Raw genomic sequence first — 26,450 nt, 5'->3', positions numbered from 1 at the left:
TAGGGGGTGGAACATGCATAGTTCCCATTTTCCACACTAAATGAGGAAGAACAAAGAATAAGGTGGCTGTTTTGAGGGACGTGCCACGCAAATAAATCACACGCCCAGTAAAGAGCACACATAAACTAATTAATGGATTACAAAGTGCAATTTCAAAGTGGGAAAAGTCACATGCAAACTTGTGATTTTACCACCAGATGATAGGAGATGCAACCTACAACATGCAAAGGAACCAACATGCAAAAGAAACATATTTAAAACATGCAATGCACACAATTCAAACATCGCTCTACCAGGATGAATCCAGCTATAATTATAGCAATTATATACGTTCATAGAAGGAGGAAGATGAGGATAGTGAGGGACAGGATTTTGGACCCACATACAACCTCTTGGGGATTCCAGATGACGAAATGTATGCAATGTATAGATTTCCTCCCTATGTCATCCTAGACCTGGTCAGGGAGTGGAAGGGAGCCTTGCATCACCCACAATCTGCTCCATGCCTCACACTCCTGGAGAAGGTACTGACAGCACATTTCCTAGCCATGGGCTCTTCCCAGTGCACCACTGCCATTGTTGTGGGTATATCGCAGTCCACGCAATCCAAGTGTCTACACCTGGTATTGCACTGCATCACATCATCTGTCAGTAGGCACATATACGTGCCACACACATTGCAGGCAAATGGGAGAGTGTACAAGGAGTTTCATGCCATAGCACACTTTCGACGAGTACTGAGAGCAATTGATCGCACACATGTAGTGCTACAGCCCCTCAACCCCCAGTGATTGAGCACATTTGCTGCAGCCGGAAGCATTGGCATTCAACCAATGTTCAGGTCATCTGTGATGCATAAGGAATCATAATCTATGTCAATGCAAATTTTCCTGGAAGCACATATGACAGCTTCATTTAGTGACAGTCATCACAATACTGGGCCCTGGCATCAGGAACCACTGCCAAAGACCTGGCTCATCGGTGAGTATCAACTGTCACGCACATGCACACACTAAATAACAGAACATGGCAATCAATGCTAACAACAGCCATTTACACATTTGCAGGGGACAGTGCCTATCCACCATTCCTTCTCACGCCATTCTGGAATCCTGCCACACCAGCCAAGGTAAGGTAAAATGCAGCACACATAGCCACTAGGGGTATAGTGGAGCATACATTCAGGGTGCTCGAGTCACATTTCTACTCCCATGACCACTCTGGCGGCGTGTTGCTATATGCCCCACCAATAGTATGCAAAATCATTGTGGCAGCTTGTGTCCTGCACAATGTTGCCACACGGCGATGCATTGCAGTATAGCTGCAAGAGGGACATGGCTCATGCCCTTGGCTGGCCAAAGGGCACAGGGACAGGATGCATGCAATCAGCTCATGCAAACCTACTTCATGTAAATACTAGCCCCTGTGGACCACACACAGTGAAACCACATCGCTGGTGCCCTTCAATGATGAATCTGGGCCAATCCGCCTTGCCCAAAACAACAACCTGAGAATTTGTGTCTGGGAGAGGCAAGCTCTGTGTGTGCATTGTAAGTGATTTCAATCCGGCACCCACCCAAGTCAATGCCTGGCATGTAATGGACAACTAAAATCCTTATTTATTTTTGTCTAAAAGTTCTTTATTCTGAACGATATACCACTCATATCACGCCTTTCTCCTGGAACCCCCCATCACTCTGAACCAGGAATCAGGCTGGTTTGCAAAGTTAAGTATTTATTTATGTATTTACAATTTAATCACACTGTATTTGAATGGGTACACAATAATCGCCCATGGGGTGATGTAACAATGAATAATCTCTTTAATACACAAGGAGTAATAGTGAGCAAAACAGTTCAGCACAGAACTAATACTTTTGTGTGTGTGTTCAGATCAGATAGCACTGTGCTTACTAGTTCCCCGTGCACACCACTCAACCCCCAATATACAATGCAAAGAGATAGGAGGAGAGAGCAGGTATTCAGGAATAGCAGAATCAAACAGAATCTCAATCCCGCTTTCCCCAAGCAAACAAAAGAGAAAAACAGAATTGGTCTTCTTCAGGGACTTTGTGTGGGGAATGAAGGTATGCCTCCATGTTGTCCTTGATTTTAAGACTTTCGACCTTGCGACAGTTTTCTCTGGCACAATCAGGCAAGTCAGCCAGACCTTGCGCGAGGGGACTCTTCTTGTTTTGGCCATATCTGACCTCCACAGGAAAGCCTTGCATTGACAGAATACAGGAAGTAATTCGGGAATTACTCACATTTCCGGCCTGGATTCTGTCAATTTGAAGATATTGCAAAGGTTGGTGTGGAGTCTCCACTATGATGTATTCCCCCTGGATAAACGGGCGGTAATTCTTCAATGCTCACACCGTTGCCAGGAGTGCCGTCTCACAATCGTTGAATTTTTCGTCCACAGAGGATAAAGTCTTAATCGCATAGGAGATTACGTTATTGACCTTGTCATGCTTTTGATATAATACTGCCGTCAAGCATGTATTTGAGAACCCTGTCTCCAAGAAGAACTCCTTGTTTTTGACAGGGTAAGCTAGGCAAGGCACATGTGAGAGGCTTCTTTTGAGTTTTCTTACTGCCTCGGCTTGTTCTGGACCCCACTCCCACTTGACCCCCCCTTCAACAGATGGATCAGGGATCTTGTGATCTCTGCGTAATCCTCAATTAACTTTCAGCTGTAATTAGTTATTCCAAGGAGGCGCCTTAGTTCCCGCAGAGTTGCGGGGTCTTTTATTTTCTGGAGGGCTTCTACTTTCTTTTCCTGAGGACAGACACCTTGAGGAGTTATCTCATGCCCCAAGAAATTGACATGGGTTCTGCACCACTGTGCCTTTTGGAAAGAGAGTTTTGCGTCGGAGCCCTTAACTGTGTTAGCACATAACGGATCTCCGCTATGTGTTCCTCCACAGGTGAGCTTTTGACTAGAACATCGTCTACATAGGCCAGGTTACCCCTTTCACCCAGGTCGGGAAAGGCCTTATGTAGAAAGATGTTAAATTAATTGCCGGATTTGATGTATCCGAAAGGAGTCCGGGTCCACATGTACTGCTGCCCCAAAGGTAAAGGACAGCTTGTATTGGTCCTCCCTACTGACAGGTACAGTCCAGTACCCATTGGTCAGGTCAATTGCAGTGAATACCTTCGACCCCTGGACCTGGGCTAGCCCTTGGTCAATGTAGGGAAGAGGCCATCGGGAAGTATGGACCCATTTGTTGAGCTCCCTTAGGTCATCACAGAGTCTCCACTGGCCGTTTGGTTTCAAAATCCCCAGCACCGGATTATTGAAGGTGCTGTGGACTGGACAAATTATCCCACAGGACTCAAGGTTCTTAATTATTTCAGTAAGGGACTCCATTGATGAGAGAGGCAAGCGATATTGCTTCACAAACACTGGAGTCATGCCAGGGTCTGTGGGAATTGTTGTTGTTTGGATGTCGGTGCGACCACAGTCATATGAGTCCACCGCAAAGAGATCTTGAAAATCTAAGAAAACCTGTTTGAATTTTTGCTTTTGCTCCAGAGTCTCACAGGCATCAATTAGGCTGACTCTCTCTTCAACCATCTGCCTAAAGCCTGGAAAGACTTCTGGTTTGGCTATCTCAGTGGTCTCCTCCAGCTGGGTGGAGAAGTCCCTGGTCAGGGTATTGACTTGGACTAATGCCTTCAGGTGGGGAAGGAAGTCCTTGTGGACTTGAAAGATGACCTTATCCCTCCTGAAGTCACAGGTCACACATTCCTTACCATATACCAGGAAATTCCCCCCATGTCTGGTGAAGATCCTGTCTGGTGTTGTGTCATCGTCGCTATCACTGTCAAAACAGTCCTTGGGGATTGGTCCTAACAGTTCTATGGAAAAATGTCACTCATCAACCGCCATTCCAATAGTGGTGCCTGCTCCCAGAGTGATACTCTTCAGGTCGCTGTTATCCACCTCTATTGGAATGGTGTTGTGTTCTATGTTGACTAGTGGTGTTTGGTTTACCCCCAACCCTTGCTGTTGGAAATGAGCATTGCGGTGGACATAGGCATCAGGGTTTTTCAGTTTCTGTCCTCTTTTAATTTTTACTTTCAGTGAGAATTGTCGGGTCCGTTCTGGGATGGTGACTTCCTCTCCAATCTGAATTTCACTGCATATGGCAGCAGTTGAGCTGACCAAAATGCTTTCTCTGGGTCATCAAGGTCCATGGGATTACCCGCTAATCGGGACCAAGCTTTGAAGTTTATTAGGTCCAAACTAATGGCAAAGCTATTGAGAATGTCACTGCCTAAATAAAATGCAGCAGGGACACCTCGCACGACCCAACAATTATGGACTATGCTCTTGTTGCCTATGGAAATTTTGAGCATACACCTGCTAAGCAGGAGATGTTTGGAATTGGGTGTTTCCAGGTCCATTTCCCATTTGTCTATCAATTTAAATATGGGAATGGCAGGATCTTTTGGGAGTTTGCGGAACATGGCCTAGCTGATGAAGCTCTTACCGTTGTTCACACATATTCGTGCGAGAACAGAGTCCTTCCCATCATTTAACTGAACAGGGATGAACAACTGCTCTCCAATTTTCTGAATGTCAGCCAAGCTTTGAACTGATTTCTTATCTTTTTGGACTATAGGAATGGGATTTTCTGATTGTGAATTTGTATAGAATTTCAGAGTGTTTTCTTTCAGTGTGGAATGCTACCTTAGACTGGAAGGAAGGTTGATTTTCAGAAATATAGAAGACTCCCCATCACCAGTTTGTTGTCCTACTGTAATTACTGTCACGTCTGGGATTTGATTATTCTGGAAGTGGAACTCAATTTGGTCAGGTTTTGGTTCAACCATGTGGCAGGTGCCATTTAAACTAACATGGTTGACACTCTGTTTCAATTTTATTGGTCGGTTAGTCTGGGTCCAGAGGACCTTGTTTTCACAATCTATGAGGGGAGACAAAATATGCAGGATGTCATTCCCTAGTAAACAAGGTGTGCCCTCTGGAGTCAAAACTATGACCGGGTGCTTCACCTTGTGTCACCCAATTTGAATATTTATATCCGCAGTCCCCCTGACAGGAATTTCCTTCCCATCGAAGTTCTGAAGTTATCCAGGAAGAGGGGTGATAGGAATTTGGTATTTCTCCCCCCTTCCCGAATTCAGCTGATCAAAGGCTCTTTTTGATAGAACGGTGGCTTGGGATCCAGTGTCCACCAGTGCCATAAACTCTTCCCTCCTTTTCCGCAAGGGGGCAAAGATAATGCACATTTTTGGCCAACTGGTGGGTTAGTTTCTTTGCTTTGGATACTGACAGAGAGGTGATTTGGGTAGGATTCTATTTGGGATCTTGGGAACATGTAAGAAAAATGTGGCAGCTAGGTAGCTAGATATGGGGGACGTTTTTGGTTCCCCTGGTTCTGATTCTGGGCTGCCACCTCACCCCCTTTTTGGAGGCAGTCACCAGAATGGGTTTGAACAAGGGCATTTTCGTGCTTGTCATTCTGGGGTTTGATGATGGGCGGTTTTAACACTGTCCCCACATCTACCGAGTCTGGATTGGGATCCTTTGGGACCCATTTTTCTTTGGGATTAGTTCCCCCATCCCTGAAGAAGAAGATCCTTTTCCCAGAATCCTCTGAGGACCCCTCTCATTCAAACTGGAAGATTTGCACCTCCTCCACAAAATGGGCCTTTTTAGGCTCTCTATTTATCCTACTCCCCCTCTGTTCCTTGGGTTGCAGACTTTTGGGGGCAGGAGATTTTGGTTCCGGTTCCTGGGTTTCCAGGGGCTTTCCACAAGTGACAAAGGGAGCTTCCTCCAAGGCTTCATTCCCCCCTCCCCTTGTGCCTCCTCCCTGGGAACCGGTGGGTTGTCGGGGTTCTTCCCCCGTCATTGTTCTGGAGCACCAGACCCTGGATAGGAGGAATTCTGAGCCGCCATGCTCATCTGAGGTTTCTGTTGAGCCCTCAGCATGCGACCCAGATCCTGTGCCATGTTCTGGACCTGGCGCTCTAGTTGGGGCACATGCTCTGGCTAGTACGGGGTCCTCAGGTCTACCCTGGGTTGATCCCAGGAAGGGTAACTATCTCATCTCGCATAATACCCCTGGTTATGAAAGTTTGGGTACCCCTCCACCTTTTGCCTCCCCTCTCGTGGATTGGGCTGTTTGGGCTCAGGAAAGTGGGGAAAGAAAGAAGGGTTGTTTTGGGGGTGGAAGTTTGGTGGGTACCGGGGAAAGAAATTTGGTCCGGCATTTGGGGGATTACTGCCCTCCTAGGGAAAATGAGGATTTACGTTTCCTGGGTTTCCAGCTGTCTGGTTGGATCCCCCCCCTTGGGCCCGGGGAGTCCACATATAGGCTAGGATGGGTCTATTTCTGTTGTAGCATGGGCTGATGTAGTCAGGGGAGTTAGGGGTCCCATTTGTGGGGTTACCTCCCTGGCTCCCTGTTTGGGATTGGCCCAAGGGCCTTCTGGGTTTGCGGTTGGTCGGATTCTGTGGGGGAAGGTTTTTAGGCCCCCCATCTCCAGATCTAAAATGGGGACAATCTTCACCTCCGCCACCTTAGCAGCAGCAGGGGTGTTGGTTGGTTTGGGGCTCTTGCTAATATTTTTATTTTCCAACGGCTTCTGTACTTCATAGATGCCGTTGCTTGTTCAATGACCCAGTCTAGTGATCTTTTGTCATGAAAGTCCCTCACTAGCTTGGTCATAGTGTACTTAGGGAGAGCATGAAAGAAGGTGTTCACAAATTCATTACTGTCAGTGCGCACCCTGCTAGTGGTCTGCGTAAAGGTGCGTTTCAATTCCTGAACAAATTCTTGTGGGGCCTGGTCTTGTCCACATTGTAGGTTATAGGCTGCCTTGCGGGCCTCTTGAGGGTTCGTATGAATGGAAAAATGTTTGAGGATGGCTGCCCTATAGGTGGACCATCTGGAATGGTTCTGATCCTCCAGCCCCACAAAGAAGCTGGAGTACTCGGGACAAAATGCCCACTTTACATACTGAATACAGCTTTGGCTGTCCTTCAGATGGAAAGTCTCCATCATCTGCTCAAATAATTCAAGGTGCTCCCAAACCGAATATTTTACATTTTTGTGGTATGGCGCAATGACGCTCTTAATAGCTTTTATTTGCTTCAGGGCATCCTTGAGTAAAGCCCTCTTAACTTTGGTAGACTTTTTAGTCGTTGTCACCCTGGTCCACTCATCCTCTGACTCAGAGGCACTGCTACCAGAGGTGGATGTCTGATCTTCTAGACTCTCCCGGATTCTGTGAGTTTGGTAATGGCTGGGAGAATGTGGGGGCCTAGTCTTTTGGGACCTGTGGCGCTCAGAAGAGTCTTCTCCCAGGATTGGCTGAGTACCCCCCACACTGTCCTAGCTGGGAAGAGGTTTTTAGTATGCTCTTAGTGGGCCTAGTCTCATGGAATTCCCCACCAAATTTTACCGCCTGATCTCTTGATAAGTTATATTTCTGAGGATCCATTTCTATGATTCTCCCCTCACTGGAGTCTCCCTGATCAAAGAAGATGGCCCTAGCACTTGGGAACCTGTAAATAGGTGCCCACCCATCCATTTCTGGGAGGCGCGGACCTATTATCCCAAATTCCCCATTGAGTTGAAGTCTACCATCCCCATGGCCCTTGGTCCATGTGTGCCAGTGGACATGGGGGTGACAGAGTCCATGGAATTGAAGAGATTAAAGTCTCTGGTGCCAGAGTTCCTGAGGTTATGCTCTGGGGTTTCCCTCTCCCATCTGACCTCATCTCTCTCAGCCCCTACTCCCAGATGGCATGTAAGAATCTGACCCTTTGTTAATCTATTAAGGCCTTACTGGTTTCTATTAGTTGTTCATGCATGGATATTTGTCTATGGAGCCTGCCATTTTTCTCACAGGGAGCCTCATTGTCTCTCTGTGCTTCTTGCCTGCATTGGGAGTATTGGGCCAACTTTTGGTGCAGGAGACTCACCACCTGAGTTCTGTCATTACTGGCCTGATTATTTTTTTCCAGAGCATCTTTCACCCTCCTGGTGTGCTCTAACAGTTTTTCATAGTCCATTTTGAGTTCACCCAGTTCCTGAGGGGCCAGGTGATTTTATTCCACATTGGTTTTTAAATGGCTGACTTCCTGGCCTACGGAGTCCCTTTCCGGAATTAGAGTGCCCCTCTGTGCAGGCAGGTTGTCCATCTATTTTTTGAATGCACCAGCTTTCTGGTGCTCTTCATCTAACTCTGTTTGGCATTCAAGGTCTTTAAGAATTATTTTATTATTTTCTTCTTTTAATTGGTCTATCTGGTCTTGTAAGATGACCATCTGTTTTGCGCAAACTCTATTAAAAGTTAATTGTTGCATCAGTTTTTGTTGGCTCTGTTTTAAAGAGTCCAACCTTTCTTGACACTCTTTTTGCAGTGTCAGTAATTTGGTATCTTGCTCTACCTTCTCTTGCTGCAGGAGATCCAGATCTTCCTTTAATTTTGTCAGGTACTGTCTGGTTTCTCTCTCTGAATTTTGGCTCTTTTGTAGCCTTTACCCTGCAGAGTCCAGATCAGTTTGGGTTTCTCTAGGGATTGTACTTGCCTCTTTGCCAGATCTACGTTTTCAGCATATTTTTCCTGTATTACTCCAATGTGGAGGTACAGGTAAGCCACTATTTTTGAAATTTTGCATTGCTCTTCTTTTACCCTTGGCGCCATATACAGTTCACTAAATGTCTGGTGTAATGGACCCTGGTCCTGCCAACTATCTAATTCTGTGGCAGTGACTTGTTGTTTGATTTCCTGCAGCCATACCTTCTCATCCTGCTCCGTCCATTCACCCCAGACAAACAATTTCTGCAGTAGGTGTTCTTTTGCCATATTGATTTCCACTGGGGTCGCCATTCCGGAAATATTAATTTCCTTCTGACTTATCTCAGGGTTACTTTTACCTTTGCAAATAGGTCAAACTCCTTGGAATATTTCTATTGAAGGGTGTTTTTACAGTGTAGCACAGTATGGTAGCCCAACAAGGTGTATGTACCCTGTCAGTTAGCACGCTGTGTTAGACTGTCACAAGTGGTATGTCTATTTCAGGATCCCGCGACGAGCCCAAGCTGTAAGTGATTTCAATTGGGCACCCACCCAAGTCAACGTCTGGCATGTAATGCACAGCTGAAATCCTTATTTATTTTTGTCTAAAAGTTCTTTATTCTGAATGATATACCACTCATATCAAGCCCTTCTCCTGGAACCCCGCCGTCCCCCCGGTCTCTCTGAACCAGGAATCAGGCTGGTTTGCAAAGTTAAATATTTATTCATGTATTTGCAATTTAATCACACTATATTTGAATGGGTACACAATAATCACCAATGGGGTGATGTAACAATGCATAATCTCATTAATACACAAGGAGTAATAGTGAGAAAAACAGTTCATAACAGAAATAAAACTTTTGTGTGTGTGTTCAGATCAGATAGCACTGTGGTTTCTAGTTCCCCCGCACGCCCCTCAACCCCCAATAGACAATGCAAAGAGATAGGAGGCGAGAGCAGGTATCCAGGAATGGCAGAATCAAACAGAATCTCAATCCCACTTTCCCCCAGCAAAGAAAAGAGAAAAACGTAATTGGCTGTCAAGCTGCCAGACTGGCTTTTAAAGTTATCTTGAGAATGGATTGGGTAAAAACACTAAGGGGCCGATTCATGGAACAAACGTGCGCCGAAAATCTTCGCGCAAGCAGGCGCAAGCAGGTGCAAGCAGGCGCAAGCAGGCGTAAGCGCAAAAAAACAGGCGCACGCGCACACGTGCGATTCATGGAAGTCCCTGCGCGTGTTTTCCTCGGGATGTGCGCCAAACCCGTGCATGGCGCACATGTCACTGCAACATCCCGAAAGACGTGCGCGACGCGCACAGTGAAAGCGCACAACCTCGGCGCATACACTAGAAAGTGGGCGGAACACGGGCATAACGCGCGGAATGGGGAACAACTCGCGAAAACATGGGCGTAACTGGGGATGTACTGCAGGGAAGCAGACGGAACGCCCACACGCACCCGAACCACACGTATTCATGTAATCGAATAGGACAAAGCCACGCACAGCGAAAGACACGCACAAGCCGAAACACGTCCACCACACGAAGGCAGGCGGTAGCGTCCCTGCACATTACAAAAGTGGCAACATACAGCAATTGGGCCTGTGCGAGCGGGGCACGTGTATATCGGGGGTGCGCGGGAAGTTACACACGCGATTGAGCTGGGCACTTGTATATCGGGGGTGCACGGGAAGTAACACACGCGATTGAGCGGGGTACGTGTATTTCGGGGGTGTGCATGAACTCTTTCACGCGATCGGGCCTGGGGGAGCGGGCTATGTGTATTTCAGGGGTTCGCGTGAACTTTTTCACGCGATCGAGCCTGGGGGAGCGGGCTACGTGTATATCAGGGGTTCGCGTGAACTTTTTCACGTGATCTGGCCTGGGGGAGCGGGCTACGTGTATTTCAGGGATTCGCGTGAACTTTTCCACGCGATCGGGCCTGGGGGAGCGGGGTCCCACTCACCGTCTGCCTTGCGTGTAGAAGAACGCGTAGCCAACACCCGCTGTGAAGTAATAGCGTGTGAACCCCAACGGATGGAAAACACACGCATCGCACGAAAAGCACGTACAGAACATAAAGGCACGTGGGATGTCCAAGCCCTGCCAGGGCAATGCCCGTGCGCAAAACGTCACAGACGCGCTTACGCTGTAAGGGCCTTTGGTCCAATGAAATTGCGTACGCGTGCTGATGCGCTTACGCGCTAAGGGCCTTTCCTCGATTTTCACGCTGACGTGCAGGATTTTCACGTGCCAAATCACTCCGTATCAAGCTGGCCACGCGAAAACACACGGAAGACCACGCTCCTGCCCAGAAGGCCGAATTACTGCCCCCCAGTGCCCCGAGCAGCCTCCCACGTGCCATCTGCTGCTGCCTGCCTGCTGCCACCGTGCCCTGCCATTTGGTGCCTGCACATCAGCCATCTGCAGGGGTCCAGTTGCTGTGTCCACCCCTGCTGGAACAGAAGACTCCCGACTCGGATAACATCGCTCCACAGCCCAGCCCCAGGACCCAGTTGCCCACCCACTCCTGCCCCTGGGGTTGCCATGTCGGGCACATCCACATCTGGCACCAGTGGCAACCCCCGGCCAGAGGGGCAGAGGGGCACCAGCTTCACTGCCACCGAAGTTGGTGTCCTGGTGGAGCAAGTCCTGGGGCAGTATGATGCCCTCTTCGGATCGTCCCGCGCCAACAAGGAAGGACGGGAGAGGATCTGGGCCGACTGTGTGGTTGCCATCAACGCGGAGGGGGTGGCAACCCGCACCATCCAGAAGGTCAAGAAGCGCTGGGAAGACTTGAGGTCCAGGACCCTCATAAAGGCCCGGCGCCTCGTGGAGGGGGGCCGGGGCCGCATGAGTTCCATCCAGATGAGGGTCCTGGAACGCGTACACCCAGCGCTCCACGCCAAGGTCCTTGAGAGGGAGACCCGTCTGGAGTTGAGCGGTAAGTGGCCAAGCATTGCTGTGTGAGACAGGGCATGTTGCAGTGTGCTGGTTGTCTGATACTTGCCTGTATGTGTGACATAGGCCATGTACGCATGTATGTGTGCAGGGACATCATGGTAATGCATGTGCGACCAGTAATGTGTGAACCGCACGGTCGTTGCATGTGTTTAAATGCGACATGGGGAGCCCTATGCAGATTGTACACATGAGAGCATGGCAGTCTCTGTTCCTGGACATGGGTGGGGGTGAGGGATGGGTGCTGATGCCAGGTACATATATGGTATCCATGTCTGTGTGCCTGACCTGCGTGTCTGTGACTTGTGAATGCCATGGATGCATGACACATGTCTGTGACAATGTACAGATTCACTGATGCAGCCTAGTCATCCTTGTATCCACTGTGATTGGGGTGTACGGGGCCAGATGGATGTGACTGAGGTGAAGTGTGTGCATGTGATAGGCATAACCCATGATGCATGTGAGTACCATTACATTGTATGTTTCGAGAGTCCATTGGACATGTATGGAAATGTCCATGGCATGCACCATGACTGTCACTGTGTGTGTTTTGCCTGGACTGACACATGTGTTGTGGAGGGACATGATGGAAGTGTACTTTGACAGTGGCACTCATCTGCTATTGCTTCCTGTCTAGGGGACCATTGTACAGTACCCTGATGCTTGTGTTCTATGTCTCCCTCTACGCAGCGGCTAGTGAAGAAGAGGGCGGAGACGGCGCTGTGGAGCAAGGCGGCGGGGATGCCCCCACGGCTGCAGCGGAAGGGGTGGGTGAGCCCCCACAGGGGCCTGCTACGGTGGAAGACGGTGAGGAGCCATCCAGGTTGGTGGTTTCTACAGAGGAGGAGGAGGCCGCCACTGAGGCGCACAAGGGGCCTGGTGGGGGCATCCCTGCTGGTGCAAGTGGTGCACTCCAGGGGCAGGGGCAGGAGGCAGCACAGGTCACCATGGAGGGGCCTGTGCATGTCGCTGTCCCTGACCCTGTGGGTGCACCACCATGCACCAGCAGGGATGCCCCGTCCCAGGCCCGTCCGCAGGTAGAGGGGATGTCCATGTCATCTGACTCCCCTCCACCTGTGGACGAGGGGACCCCTGGCCGTATGGAGAAGGTCCTGATTGGGGTCGCGATGCGCACGGCTGTGATTCGTGATGCCGTGCGTGCTTCCCAGGAGGAGCACGCACGTCATCACGAAGAGCACCGTGCCGACGTGGCCCAATTGGGATCGTCCATGTTCGGGGGTTTCCTGCATGTGTCGGCCAATCTGGCGGCCCTCTCCTCCTCTGTGGAGACTATACGCCAGTCGTTCTCCTTGCCGTCTTCCGGCCCAGATGCCACCAGGGCCCCCTGTGGACCTGCCCTGACCAATGCAGCCAGCTCGGTGTGGATCCCATCCCTGTCACAGTCGGGAGTCAGAGGTCCAGCAGGGGTGGACACACCAGCAACTGGACCCCAGCAGATGGAGGATGTGACGGCATCATCGGGTAGGGCACGTGCACGACGGCGTCGGTGGTTTCCATCAGCCTGGATGCCGTCGTGCTGGCACAGGCAGTTGCGTCGGAGGCAGCAGCAGGCTCAACGTGGGAGGCATCATGGCTCGGGGCCATCAACATCAGGGGTGCAGGCATCGGCCGGAGGGCAGGAGAACCCTGGAATGGGAGTGGCTTCCGTGTGGGAGCGGTTGTGCCAGCAGATAGGTGCAGAGCGGCAGCAGGCAGAGGAGGAATGGCTCACAATGGTCAGGGCGGAGGACTCCATGCGCAGGGCGCTGAGGCGGGCTGAGTGCCTCGAGGGTCTTCGCAGGGAGTTGGAGCTGGACACTGCATTATCCCTGCGGGACCTCGGGGCCAGGGAACATGCCCGCCTCCAAGCCATTGAACGGGAGTTCGATGATGCCCTGGCCCATGACAACAACCAGTGAGCCGTCGGACTAGCCCGCTGCCTTTGTATATAGTTATATAGTTAGTGGTAGGTTTCCTTTAAATTCTTTTTTTTTTATTTGGTTGCGATTGGACAATGCGCCACATTTTTGTATATAGTTCAGTTTTTAGTTAGTTGTCATAGTTAGGTTTCATTTGGTTGGGCTCATGGACCCGGGATTATCTTGTAAATAGTTCTTCAATGGATTTTTTGATTTTTTGGATTTTTTTCATGTACATTCATCTTCTTTTTGTTGTTTTGCTTTGTGGTTTTTCTCATTTCATTTCCATTCAAGTTGATTTTCAATACATTTTTATTTTCATCCTTCAATGTGTCGTATCATCTCATTACTTTCAGTCAAGTCATGTTGGGTGTTTTAGCATTCACTTGCAGCCATTGTGTGTGACAGACATGTGTTCAATTGCAATATTTACATTGGGTGTGTAACATGTAATTGCCTTTGATATGTGGGTGGATGTGATAGTTGATTGGGCCTTTTGGCAGGGGAGGATGGCCATTACGGACATGATTGGGGATTGTTGGGACCCAGGTGCAGGGGGGCATGGATGGGACATGGGCGAGGGCCTGGTGGAGGGTGCCCCTGCACTGCTGGGGGGTAGGGGGTGGGGAACATGAGTTAGACATGGGTGGGGGCCTGCTGGCAGGTGCCCCACAGTGCTGGGGGGTGGGGGTGGTGGGGAACATGAGTTGGACATGGGCGGGGGCCTGGTGGCAGGTGCCCCACAGTGCTGGGGGGTGGGGGTGGTGGGGAACATCAGTTGGACATGGGTGGGGGCCTGCTGGCAGGTGCCCTGCAAAGCTGGGGGTGGGGGTGCAAGGGGACATGAGTTGGACATGGGTGGGGGCCTGCTGGCAGGTGCCCCCTCAGTGCTGGGGGTGGTGGGGGACATGAGTTGGACATGGGTGGGGGCCTGCTGGCAGGTGCCCCACAGTGCTGGGGGTGTGGGTGCAAGGGGACATGAGTTGGACATGGGTGGGGGCCTGCTGGCAGGTGTCCCACAGTGCTGGGGGGTGGGGGTGGTGGGGAACATGAGTTAGACATGGGTGGGGGCCTGCTGGCAGGTGCCCCACAGTGCTGGGGGGTGGCGGTGGTGGGGGACATGAGTTGGACATGGGTGGGGGCTTGCTGGCAGGTGCCCCACAGTGCTGGTGGGTGGGGGTGGTGGGGAACATGAGTTGGACATGGGTGGGGGCCTGCTGGCAGGTGCCCCACAGTGCTGGGGGGTGGGGGTGGTGGGGAACATGAGTTGGACATGGGTGGGGGCCTGCTGGCAGGTGCCCCGCAATTCTGGGGGTGGCGGTGCAAGGGGACATGAGTTGGTGATCATTAGTGCAAGGAGACATGTGCCTTTGCTGGGGGGCATGCCCCTGTTGGGTGGGCTGCCTGCGGGACATGACCAGGGATGCAGGGTAGTCCCCTGTGGTGTGGGCTGCCTGCAGGGGCCGTGGAGGGTGTACAGGGAACACCTGGGAGGACCCACACTGGCAAATCACATGTAGGACTCCCCGGCACCCCTGAAATACACGTACCCTGCTGAAATCGCGTGTAAAACTTTCCGCGCACCCCTGGTATACACGAACACGCTCCCCCAGGCCAGATCGCGTGTGGAACTTCTCGCGCACCTCTGAAATACACGCGCCCAGGGCAATCGCGTGTGGAACTTCCCGCGCACCCCTGAAATACACGCGCCCAGGCCAATCGCGTGTGGAACTTCCCGCGCACCCCTGAAATACACGCGCCCAGGCCAATCGCGTGTGGAACTTCCCGCGCACCCCTGAAATACACGCACCCAGGGCAATCGCGTGTGGAACTTCCCGCGCACCCCTGAAATACACGTGCCCAGGCCAATCGCGTGTGGAACTTCCCGCGCACCCCTGAAATACACGCGCCCAGGCCAATCGCGTGTGGAACTTCCCGCGCACCCCTGAAATACACGCGCCCAGGGCAATCGCGTGTGGAACTTCCCGCGCACCCCTGAAATACACGCGCCCAGGCCATTCGCGTGTGGAACTTCCCGCGCACCCCTGAAATACACGCGCCCAGGCCAATCGCGTGTGGAACTTCCCGCGCACCCCTGAAATACACGCACCCAGGCCAATCGCGTGTGGAACTTCCCGCGCACCCCTGAAATACACGCACCCAGGCCAATCGCGTGTGGAACTTCCCGCGCACCCCTGAAATACACGCGCCCAGGGCAATCGCGTGTGGAACTTCCCGCGCACCCCTGAAATACACGCGCCCAGGCCATTCGCGTGTGGAACTTCCCACGCACCCCTGAAATACACGCGCCCAGGCCATTCGCGTGTGGAACTTCCCGCGCACCCCTGAAATACACGCGCCCAGGCCATTCGCGTGTGGAACTTCCCGCGCACCCCTGAAATACACGAGCCCAGGGCAATCGCGTGTGGAACTTCACGCGCACCCCTGAAATACACGTACCCTGCGGAAATCGCGTGTGTAACTTCCCCTGCACCCTGAAATACACATACCCTGCTGATATCACGTGTGGAACTTCACGTGCACCCCGAAATACACGTACCCTGATGGAATCGCATGAGGTACTTCCCGCGCACCCCAGTGATACACTTAGCCCGCTTGCTGTGCTGGTACAGGGTTAGCGCAGCCCTTTGCGCTGGATTGGGTATATTGATGGCTTTTCCCTGCGCGAGAGGCGTTCTTGGGGGCGTAACTGGCGCTGCTGCAGGGTCGCTGCGCCACTGTGCGCCACGGCTGGTTTTGGTGGCTGGAATCCATGAATACGCTGTGCGCAGAAATGGATTTTAGCGCACGTGGCTGGCGGAGGGATTCGCACGCACACACTGTGCGCCAGCCGCGTGCGCCACTTGTGCACTGAATTCTATGAATTACCCCCTAAATATGGTCAAAATTGCTGAAATTGCTATAAATTCTTATGGGAGCCGCTTCGGATAGTTGTGCACAAACACAAGCAATGATTTAATACCAAGAAACAATTTGAAATCTTAAAATGTAGGTCGGAAGCAATCAAAAGCTGTTTTACATGTGTAAGAATTTCCGTAAACGAAAATTTGCAGCAAACTTTTCACAACGCGATAATCGCAATAAAGGGGGGGCCGTATGGATTTGGAGGGAGTTATGGACGTTTTAGTGGAGGTCGTTTTTTTATATAGGCACAAAAATGGAAAACTGGAATGCACTTTTAACCCTTTAAGTGCCACCGACGAGCCGGGTCCTCGGTGGCAAGCGCTCCAGGTTGCCACCGACAAGCCGGCTCTTCGGTTTAGGCAGTGTTTTGCTCGATCCCTGCAACGCAGGGATAGAGAAAAACTGTAATCCAACCCCCGGGCTATGTGAGGGGGAGGTCCCCCCTCACTGCCAGGGGGCTGGATTACCTTCAGTTTCACGTCAGCGTGCGTAAAATGCCGAAAATGGCTGCTGCGGGGAAGAGAGAAGGTAAGAGACCTTATTGTTCTGCTTCGATCTCTGGCTGTATTGCAAGCCGGAGATCGAGGTGGGTATCGTTGGAAAGGGGAGATCCTCCCCTTTCCAACGATACCCATTGTGTGACATTGCTACCCGGGGGTCAGGCACAGGGTGCGCGATCCGCGGGCAGCAATGCCACTGGATCAGTACTGATCCGTTTGTGACGTGGGTGAGTGGGGGGCTGCTTAAAAGGTAAGCGACTCCCTTCCCCCCGTGGCCCCAAAGCATGGGGCCACAGCGCCAGAGACCCCTGGGGGCAGATGATCACTGCTACCAGGGGTGAAAACAAAAAAAAGGTGGGAGGGGGTTTGGGGCCCTGGGGCCCACTAGAGCACCAGGGATATGACAAAAAGTGGTGTCCTGGAAAGGGGAGGTTCTCCCTTTTCCAACAAGGATACCACTGATATGACGCATTGCTGGTCACGGATCAGCGCAGAGCGCTGATCCGTGACCAGCAACCCACTGGACCACCATAGATTTGTTTGTGAGTTGGGGGGAGGGGGTCTGCTTCAAGTAAGCAGCCCTCTCCCCCCTGGCCCCAAAGCATGGGGGCACATGCACATGAACCCTGGGGGCAGATAGCTGACCATCTGCCTCCAGGGAATGTAAAAAATAAAAATAAAAATGATGGGAAAAGGGGGTGGGAGTAGGGGTGGGGGTGGGGGGCCACTAGCCACCGTTGATGTTTTACTGATTGAAAGGGGGGGTGGCCCTCCCCCCCAACCAAAGTAGAAAGGGGGGCATGCCTTGTAACCCTCCCTGGGGGCAGATATCTGCTCCTCAGAAGGGGCATCTGACCCTAGGGAGGGATGCATGAGGTGGGGCCTCCCCTATCTGACGCCAGGGAGGGATGCATGAGGTGGGGACCTCTATTTGGGGTGGGGGGGGAGTGCCACCCCCCATTGCAGTACAACATTTGCTGCCAATTTAGGGTGCCCTTCAGCCCCCCCTAAAAAGCAGCCTACGATTTTGTATTTTTTTTTTGTTTACCCAACTTCGCTTGGCGCAGATGGCCACATTAGTGTGCCAATCTGGCCCCAGGGTGCCCAAACCCTACTGCCCCATCTATTGGGGGTCCTGCCCCTCTTTTTGTGGTGGCACTCTCCCCCCACACCCCAAATGGCTGGGGGGACACCTCATGCAGCCCTCCCTGAGCCTCCTAGGAAGGACTGCATGATGTGCCCCCCCTCTGTTCGGTGTGAGTGAGGAGAGGGCCACCACAAAAGGTGGGGAAGGACCCCCAATAGATGGGGCAGTAGTGTTTGGGCACCCTGGGGGCAGATTGGCACACTAATGTGGCCATCTGCGCCAAGCGAACTTGGGTAAACAAAAAAAAAATCCAAAATCGTAGGCTGCATTTTAGGGGGGGCTGAGGGGCACCCTAAATTGGCAGAGAATGTTGTACTGCAACGGGGGTGGCACTCATCCCCCCACCCCAAATGGAGGGCCCCACCTCATGCAACCCTCCCTGGGGGCAGATATCTGCTCCTAGGAAGGGGCATATGACCCCAGGGAGGGATGCATGAGGTGGGGCCTCCCCTATCTGACGCCAGCGAGGGATGCATGCGGTGGGGACCTCCATTTGGGGTGGGGGGGAGAGTGCCCCCCGTTGCAGTACAACATTCGCTGCCAATTTAGGGTGCCCCTAAGCCCCCCCTAAAAAGCAGCCTACGATTTTTTTTTGTTTTTGTTTACCCAAGTTCGCTTGGCACAGATGGCCACATTACTGTGCCAATCTGGCCCCAGGGTGCCCAAACCCTACTGCCCCATCTATTGGGGGTCCTGCCCCACCTTTTGTGGTGGCCCTCTCCCCCCACACCCCAAATGGGTGGGAGGGACACCTCATGCAGCCCTCCCTGAGCCTCCTAGGAAGGACGGCATGATGTGCCCCCCCCTCCTTTCGCTGTGGGTGAGGAGAGGGCCACCACAAAAGGTGGGGCAGGACCCCCAATAGGGCAGTAAGGTTTGGGCACACCGAGGCCAGAATGGCACATCAATGCGCCTCTCTGCACCAAGGGGAGTTGGGTTTTAGGCTTTCCCCTTGGCAGCCAGGTAGGTGCACCCACACATGTGAGGTACCGTTTTCATCGGGACACCTGTGGGAACGCGGGACAGTAGGCCATGTGCTGTTGGGGGCGTGTTTCGATGGGTGAGCCGAGCGAAATGTGCAGAAAATGCATTTTTTTCCCCACATTTTGGACTTTGCGGGGGTGTCTGGGTAATAAATTCGGGGGCGATTTGGGCATATCATACCTCTGCGGATTCCCACTGTGTCCTCTTTTCGGAAATGCATGGGGTTCTCTGTATTCCCCGGTGGCTTGGACACCCGAGGCCCATATTTGTATGTTGTGCAGGTCGGCAGAGCGTCTCAAATTACGGTCAGAAAACAGACTTTGGGTCACTTGTGTTTTAGGCTTTCCCCTTGGCGACCAGGTAGGTGCAACCACACATGTGAGGGCCCGTTTTAATTGGGACACCTTTGGGAACGCAGGACGGTAGGCCATGTGTTGTTGGGGGCATGTTTCGATGGATGAGCCGAGCGAAATGTGCAGAAAATGCATTTTTTTTCCCACATTTCGGACTTTACGGGGGTGTCTGGGTAATAAATTCTGGGGCGATTTGGGCATAACATACCTCTGCGGATTCCCATGAGTGCCCTCTTTTCGGAAATGCATGGGGTTCCCTGTTTTCCCCGGTGGCATGGACACCCGAGGCCCATATCTGTATGTTGTGCCGGTCGGCAGAGCGTCTCAAATTCCGGTCAGAAAACAGACTTGGGGTTACTTGAGTTTTAGGCTTTCCCCTTGGCGGCCAGGTAGGTGCACCCACACATGTGAGGTACCGTTTTCATCGTGACACCTGTGGGAACGTGGGACAGTAGTCCATGTGTTGTTGGGGGCGTGTTTCGATGGGTGAGCCGAGCGAAATGTGCGGAAAATGTGTTTCTTTTCCAACATTTCGGACTTTGCGGGGGTGTCTGAGTAATCAATTCTGGGGCGATTTTGCATATCATACCTCTGCGGATTCCCACGGGTGTCCTCTTTTCGGAAATGCATGGGGTTCCCTGTTTTCCCCGGTGGCTTGGACACCCGAGGCCCATATCTGTATGTTGTGCCGTTCGGCAGAGCGTCTCAAATTCCGGTGAGAAAACAGACTTGGGGTTACTTGTGTTTTAGGCTTTCCCCTTGGCGGCCAGGTAGGTGCACCCACACATGTGAAGTACCGTTTTCATCACGACACCTGTGGGAAGGCGGGACGGTAGGCCATGTGCTGTTGGGGGTGTGTTTCGATGGGTGAGCTGAGCGAAATGTGCGGAAAATGTGTTTTTTTCCCCCAAATTTTGAATTTGCGGGGGTGTCTGGGTAATAAATTCTGGGGCAATATGGGCATATCATACCTCTGCGGATTCCCACGGGTGTCCTTGATTGGGAAATGCATGGGGTTCCCTGTTTTCCCTGGTGGCTTGGACACCCGAGGCCCATATCTGTATGTTGTGCCGGTCGGCAGAGCGTCTCAAATTCCCATCAGAAAACAGACTTGGGGTTACTTGTGTTTTAGGCTTTCCCCTTGGCGGCCAGGTAGATGCACCCACACATGTGAGGTACCATTTTCATCGGGACACCTGTGGGAACGTGGGACGGTAGTCCATGTGTTGTTGGGGGTGTGTTTCGATGGGGGAGCTGAGCGAAATGTGCGGAAAATGCATTTTTTTCCCCACATTATGGAATTTGCGGGGGTGTCTGGGTAATACATTCTGGGGCGATTTGGGCATATCATACCTCTGCGGATTCCCACGGGTGTCTTCGTTTGGGAAATGCATGGGGTTCCCTGTTTTCCCCGGTGGCTTGGACACCCGAGGCCCATATATGTATGTTGTGCCGGTCGGCAGAGCGTCTCAAATTCCGGTCAGAAAACACACTTGTGGTTACTTGTGTTTTAGGCTTTCCTCTTGGCGGCCAGGTAGGTGGACCCACACATGTGAGGTACCGTTTCTATCGGGACACCTGTGGGAACGTGGGACGGTAGTCCATGTGTTGTTGGGGGCGTGTTTCGATGGGGGAGCTGAGCGAAATGTGCGGAAAATGCATTTTTTCCCCCACATTATGGACTTTGCGGGGGTGTCTGGGTAATACATTCTGGGGCAATGTGTGCAAATCATACCTCTGCAGATTCCCACGGGTTTCCTCTTTTCAGAAATGCATGGGGTTCCCTGTTTTCCCCGGTGGCATGGACACCCGAGGCCCATATCTGTATGTTGTGCCGGTCGGCAGAGCGTCTCAAATTCCCATCAGAAAACAGACTTGGGGTTACTTGTGATTTAGGCTTTCCCCTTGGCGGCCAGGTAGATGCACCCACACATGTGAGGTACCATTTTCATCGGGACACCTGTGGGAACGTGGGACGGTAGTCCATGTGTTGTTGGGGGTGTGTTTCGATGGGGGAGCTGAGCGAAACGTGCGGAAAATGCATTTTTTTCCCCACATTATGGAATTTGCGGGGGTGTCTGGGTAATACATTCTGGGGCGATTTGGGCATATCATACCTCTGCGGATTCCCACGGGTGTCTTCGTTTGGGAAATGCATGTGGTTCCCTGTTTTCCCCGGTGGCTTGGACACCCGAGGCCCATATATGTATGTTGTGCCGGTCGGCAGAGCGTCTCAAATTCCGGTCAGAAAACACACTTGTGGTTACTTGTGTTTTAGGCTTTCCTCTTGGCGGCCAGGTAGGTGGACCCACACATGTGAGGTACCGTTTCTATCGGGACACCTGTGGGAACGTGGGACGGTAGTCCATGTGTTGTTGGGGGCGTGTTTCGATGGGGGAGATGAGCGAAATGTGCGGAAAATGCATTTTTTTCCCCACATTATGGACTTTGCGGGGGTGTCTGGGTAATACATTCTGGGGCAATGTGTGCAAATCATACCTCTGCAGATTCCCACGGGTGTCCTCTTTTCAGAAATGCATGGGGTTCCCTGTTTTCCCCGGTGGCATGGACACCCGAGGCCCATATCTGTATGTTGTGCCGGTCGGCAGAGCGTCTCAAATTCCCATCAGAAAACAGACTTGGGGTTACTTGTGTTTTAGGCTTTCCCCTTGGCGGCCAGGTAGGTGCACCCACACATGTGAGGTACCGTTTTCATCAGGACACCTGTGGGAATGCGGGACAGTAGGCCATGTTCTGTTGGGGGCGTGTTTCGATGGGTGAGTCGAGCAAAATGTTCGGAAAATGCATTTTTTCCCCACATTTTGGACTTTGCGGGGGTGTCTGGGTAATACATTCTGGGGCGATTTTGGCATATCATACCTCTGCGGACTCCCCTGGGTGTCCTCTTTTTGGAAATGCATGGGGTTCCCTGTTTTCCCCGGTGGCTTCGACATATGAGGCCCATATCTGTATGTTGTGCCGGTCGGCAGAGCGTCTCAAATTCCAGTCAGAAAACAGACTTGGGGTTACTTGTGTTTTAGGCTATCTCCTTGGTGGCCAGTTAGGTGCACCCACACATGTGAGGTACCGTTTTCATCGGGTCACCTGTGGGAACGCGGGACGGTAGGCCATGTTCTGTTGGGGGCGTGTTTCGGTGGGTGAACCGAGCGAAATGTGCGGAAAATGCATTTTTTCCCCACATTTTGGACTTTGCGGGGTGTCTGGGTAATACATTCTGGGGCAATTTGGGCATATCATACCTCTGCGGATTCCCACGGGTGACCTCTTTTGGGAAATGCATGGGGTTCCCTGTTTTCCCCGGTGGCTTGGACACCCGAGGCCCATATTTGTATGTTGCGCCGGTCGGCAGAGCGTCTCGAATTCCGGTCAGAAAACGGACTTGGGGTTACTTGTGTTTTAGGCTTTCCCCTTGGCGGCCATGTAGGTGCAACCACACATGTGAGGTACCGTTTTCATCGGGACACCTGTGGGAATGGGTGACGGTAGTCCATGTGTTGTTGGGGGCGTGTTTCGATGGGTGAGCCGAGCTAAATGTGCGGAAAATGTGTTTTTTTCCAACATTTCGGACTTTGCAGGGGTGTCTGGGAAAACAATTCTGGGGCAATTTTGTATATCATACCTCTGTGGATTCCCACGTGTGTCCTCTTTTCGGAAATGCATGGGGTTCCCTGTTTTCTCCGGTGGCTTGGACACCCGAGGCCCATATCTGTATGTTGTGCCGGTTGGCAGAGCGTCTCAAATTCCGGTCAGAAAACAGACTTGGTTTTACCTGTGTTTTAGGCTTTCCCCTTGGTGGCCAGGTAGGTGCACCCACACATGTGAGGTACCGTTTTCATCAGGACACTTGTGGGAACGCGGGATGGTCGGCCATGTGCTGTTGGGTGCGTGTTTCGATGGGTGAGCTGAGAAAAATGTGCGGAAAATATATTTTTTTTCCCCAAAGTTTGGACTTTGCGGGGGTGTCTGGGTAATACGTTCTGGGGCGATTTGGGCATATCATACTTCTGCGGATTCCCACGGGTTTCCTCTTTTTGGAAATGCATGGAGTTCCCTGTTTTCCCCTGTGGCTTGGACACCCGAGGCCCATATCTGTATGTTGTGCCGGTCGGCAGAGCGTCTCAAATTCCGGTCAGAAAACAGACTTGGGGTTACTTGTGTTTTAGGCTTTCCACTTGGCGGCCAGGTAGGTGCACCCACACATGTAAAGTACCGTTTTCATCGGGACACCTGTGGGAACGCGGGACAGTTTTCCATGTGCTGTTGGGGGCGTGTTTCGATGGGTGAACCGAGTGAAATGTGTGGAAAATGCGTTTTTTTTCACACATTTCGTACTTTGCGGAGGTGTCTGGATAATAAATTCTGGGGCGATTTGCGCATATCATACCTCTGTGGATTCCCATGGGTGTCCTCTTTTGGGAAATGCATGGGGTTCCCTGTTTTCCCAGGTGGCTTGGACACCCGAGGCCCATATCTGTATGTTATGCCGGTCGGCAGAGCGTCTCAAATTCCGGTCAGAAAACAGACTTGGGGTTACTTGTGTTTTAGGCTTTCCCCTTGGCGGCCAGGTAGGTGCAACCACACGTGTGAGGTTCCGTTTTTATCAGGACACCTGTGGGAACACAGGACGGTAGGCCATGTGTTGTTGGGGGTGTGTTTCGATGGGTGAGCCGAGCAAAATGTGCGGAAAATGCATTTTTTTCCCACATTTCGGACTTTGCGGGGGTGTCTGCGTAATGAATTCTGGGGCGATTTGGGCATATCATACCTCTGCGGATTCCCACAGGTGTCCTCTTTTCGGAAATGCATGGGGTTCCCTGTTTTCCCCGGTGGCTTGGACACCCGAGGCCCATATCTGTATGTTATGCCGGTCGGCAGAGCGTCTCAAATTCCGGTCAGAAAACAGACTTGGGGTTACTTGTGTTTTAGGCTTTCCCCTTGGCGGCCAGGTAGGTGCACCCACACATGTGAGGTACCGTTTTTATCGGGACACCTGTGGGAACGTGGGACAGTAGGCCATGTGCTGTTGGGGGCGTGTTTTGATGGGTGAGCTGAGCGAAATATGCGGAAAATGTGTTTTTTTCCCACATTTCGGACTTTGCGGGGGTGTCTGGGTCATAAATTCTGGGGCGATTTGAGCATATAATACCTCTGCGGATTCCCATGGGTGTCCTCTTTTCAGAAATGCCTGGTGTTCCCTGTTTTCCCCGGTGGCTTGGACACCCGAGGCCCATATCTGTATGTTGCACCGGTCGGCAGAGCGTCTCAAATTCCGGTCAGAAAACAGACTTGGGGTTACTTGTGTTTTAGGCTTTCCCCTTTGCGGCCATGTAGGTGTACCCACACATGTGAGGTACCGTTTTCATCAGGACACCTGTGGGAACACGGGACGGTAGTCCATGAGTTCTTGGGGGCGTGTTTCGATGGGTGAGCCGAGCGAAATGTGCGGAAAATGTGTTTTTTTCCCCACATTTTGGACTTTGCAGGGGTGTCTGGGTAATAAATTCTGGGGCGATTTGGACATATCATACCTCTGCGGATTCCCACGGGTGTCCTCTTTTCGGAAATGCATGGGGTTGCCTGTTTTCCCTGGTGGCTTGGACACCCAAAGCCCATATCTATATGTTATGCCGGTCGGCAGAGCGTCTCAAATTCCGGTCAGAAAATAGACTTGGGGTTACTTGTGTTTTAGGCTTTCCCCTTGGTGGCCAGGTAGGTGCACCCACACATGTGAAGTACCGTTTTTATCGGGACACCTGTGGGAACGCAGGACAGTAGGCCATGTGTTGTTGGGGGTGTGTTGTGATGGGTGAGCCGAGCGAAATATGCGGAAAATGCGTTTTTTCCCCACATGTTGGACTTTGCGGGAGTGTCTGGGTAATACATTCTGGGGCGATTTGGGCATATCATACCTCTGCAGATTCCCACCTGTGTCCTCTTTTCGGAAATGCCTGGGGTTCCCTGTTTTCCCCGGTGGCTTGGACACCCGAGGCCCATATCTGTATGTTGCACCGGTCGGCAGAGCGTCACAAATTCCAGTCAGAAAACAGACTTGGGGTTACTTGTGTTTTAGGCTTTCTCCTTGGTGGCCAGGTAGGTACACCCACACATGTGAGGTACCGTTTTCATCAGATCACGTGTGGGAACGCGGTACGGTAGGCCATGTGCTGTTGGGGGCGTGTTTCGATGGGTGAGCCGAGCGAAATGTGCGGAAAATGTGTTTTTTTCCCACATTTTGTACTTTGCGGGGGTGTCTGGGTAATAAATTCTGGGGCGATTTGGGCATATCATACCTCTGCGGATTCCCACGTGTGTCCTCTTTTTGGAAATGCATGGGGTACCCTGTTTTTCCTGGTGGCTTGGACACCTGAGGCCCATATCTGTATGTTGTGCCGGTTGGCAGAGGGTCTCAAATTCCGGTCAGAAAACAGACTTGGTGTTACTTGTGTTTTAGGCTTTCCCCTTGGCGGCCAGGTAGGTGCACCCACACATGTGAGGTACCGTTTTCATCAGGACACAAGTGGGAACGCGGGACGGTAGGCCATGTGCTGTTGGGGGCGTTTTTCGATGGGTGAGCCGAGCAAAATGTGGGGAAAATGCGCCTTTTTCCCACATTTCGGACTTTGCGGGGGTGTCTGGGTAATAAATTCTGGGGCAATTTGGGCATATCATACCTCTGCGGATTCCCACGGGTGTCCTCTTTTGGGAAATGCATGGGGTTCCCTGTTTTCCCCGGTGGCTTGGACACCCGAGGCCCATATCTGTATGTTGCACCTGTCGGCAGAGCGTCTCAAATTCCGGTCAGAAAACATACTTGGGGTTACTTGTGTTTTAGGCTTTCCCCTTGGCGGACATGTAGGTGCACCCACACATGTGAGGTACCGTTTTTATCGGGACAACTGTGGGAACGCGGGACGGTAGGCCATGTATTGTTGGGGGTGTGTTTCGATGGGTGAGCCGAGCGAAATATGCGGAAAATGTGTTTTTTTCCCCACATTTTGGACTTTGCGGGGGTGTCTGGGTAATACATTCTGGGGCGATTTGGGCATATCATACCTCTTCAGATTCCCA

The sequence above is a fragment of the Ambystoma mexicanum genome, chromosome 1p (assembly GCF_040938575.1).
Source record: "Ambystoma mexicanum isolate Mex_15411 chromosome 1p, UKY_AmexF1_1, whole genome shotgun sequence".
Taxonomy (NCBI): domain Eukaryota; kingdom Metazoa; phylum Chordata; class Amphibia; order Caudata; family Ambystomatidae; genus Ambystoma; species Ambystoma mexicanum.
This window is presented reverse-complemented; position numbering follows the sequence as displayed.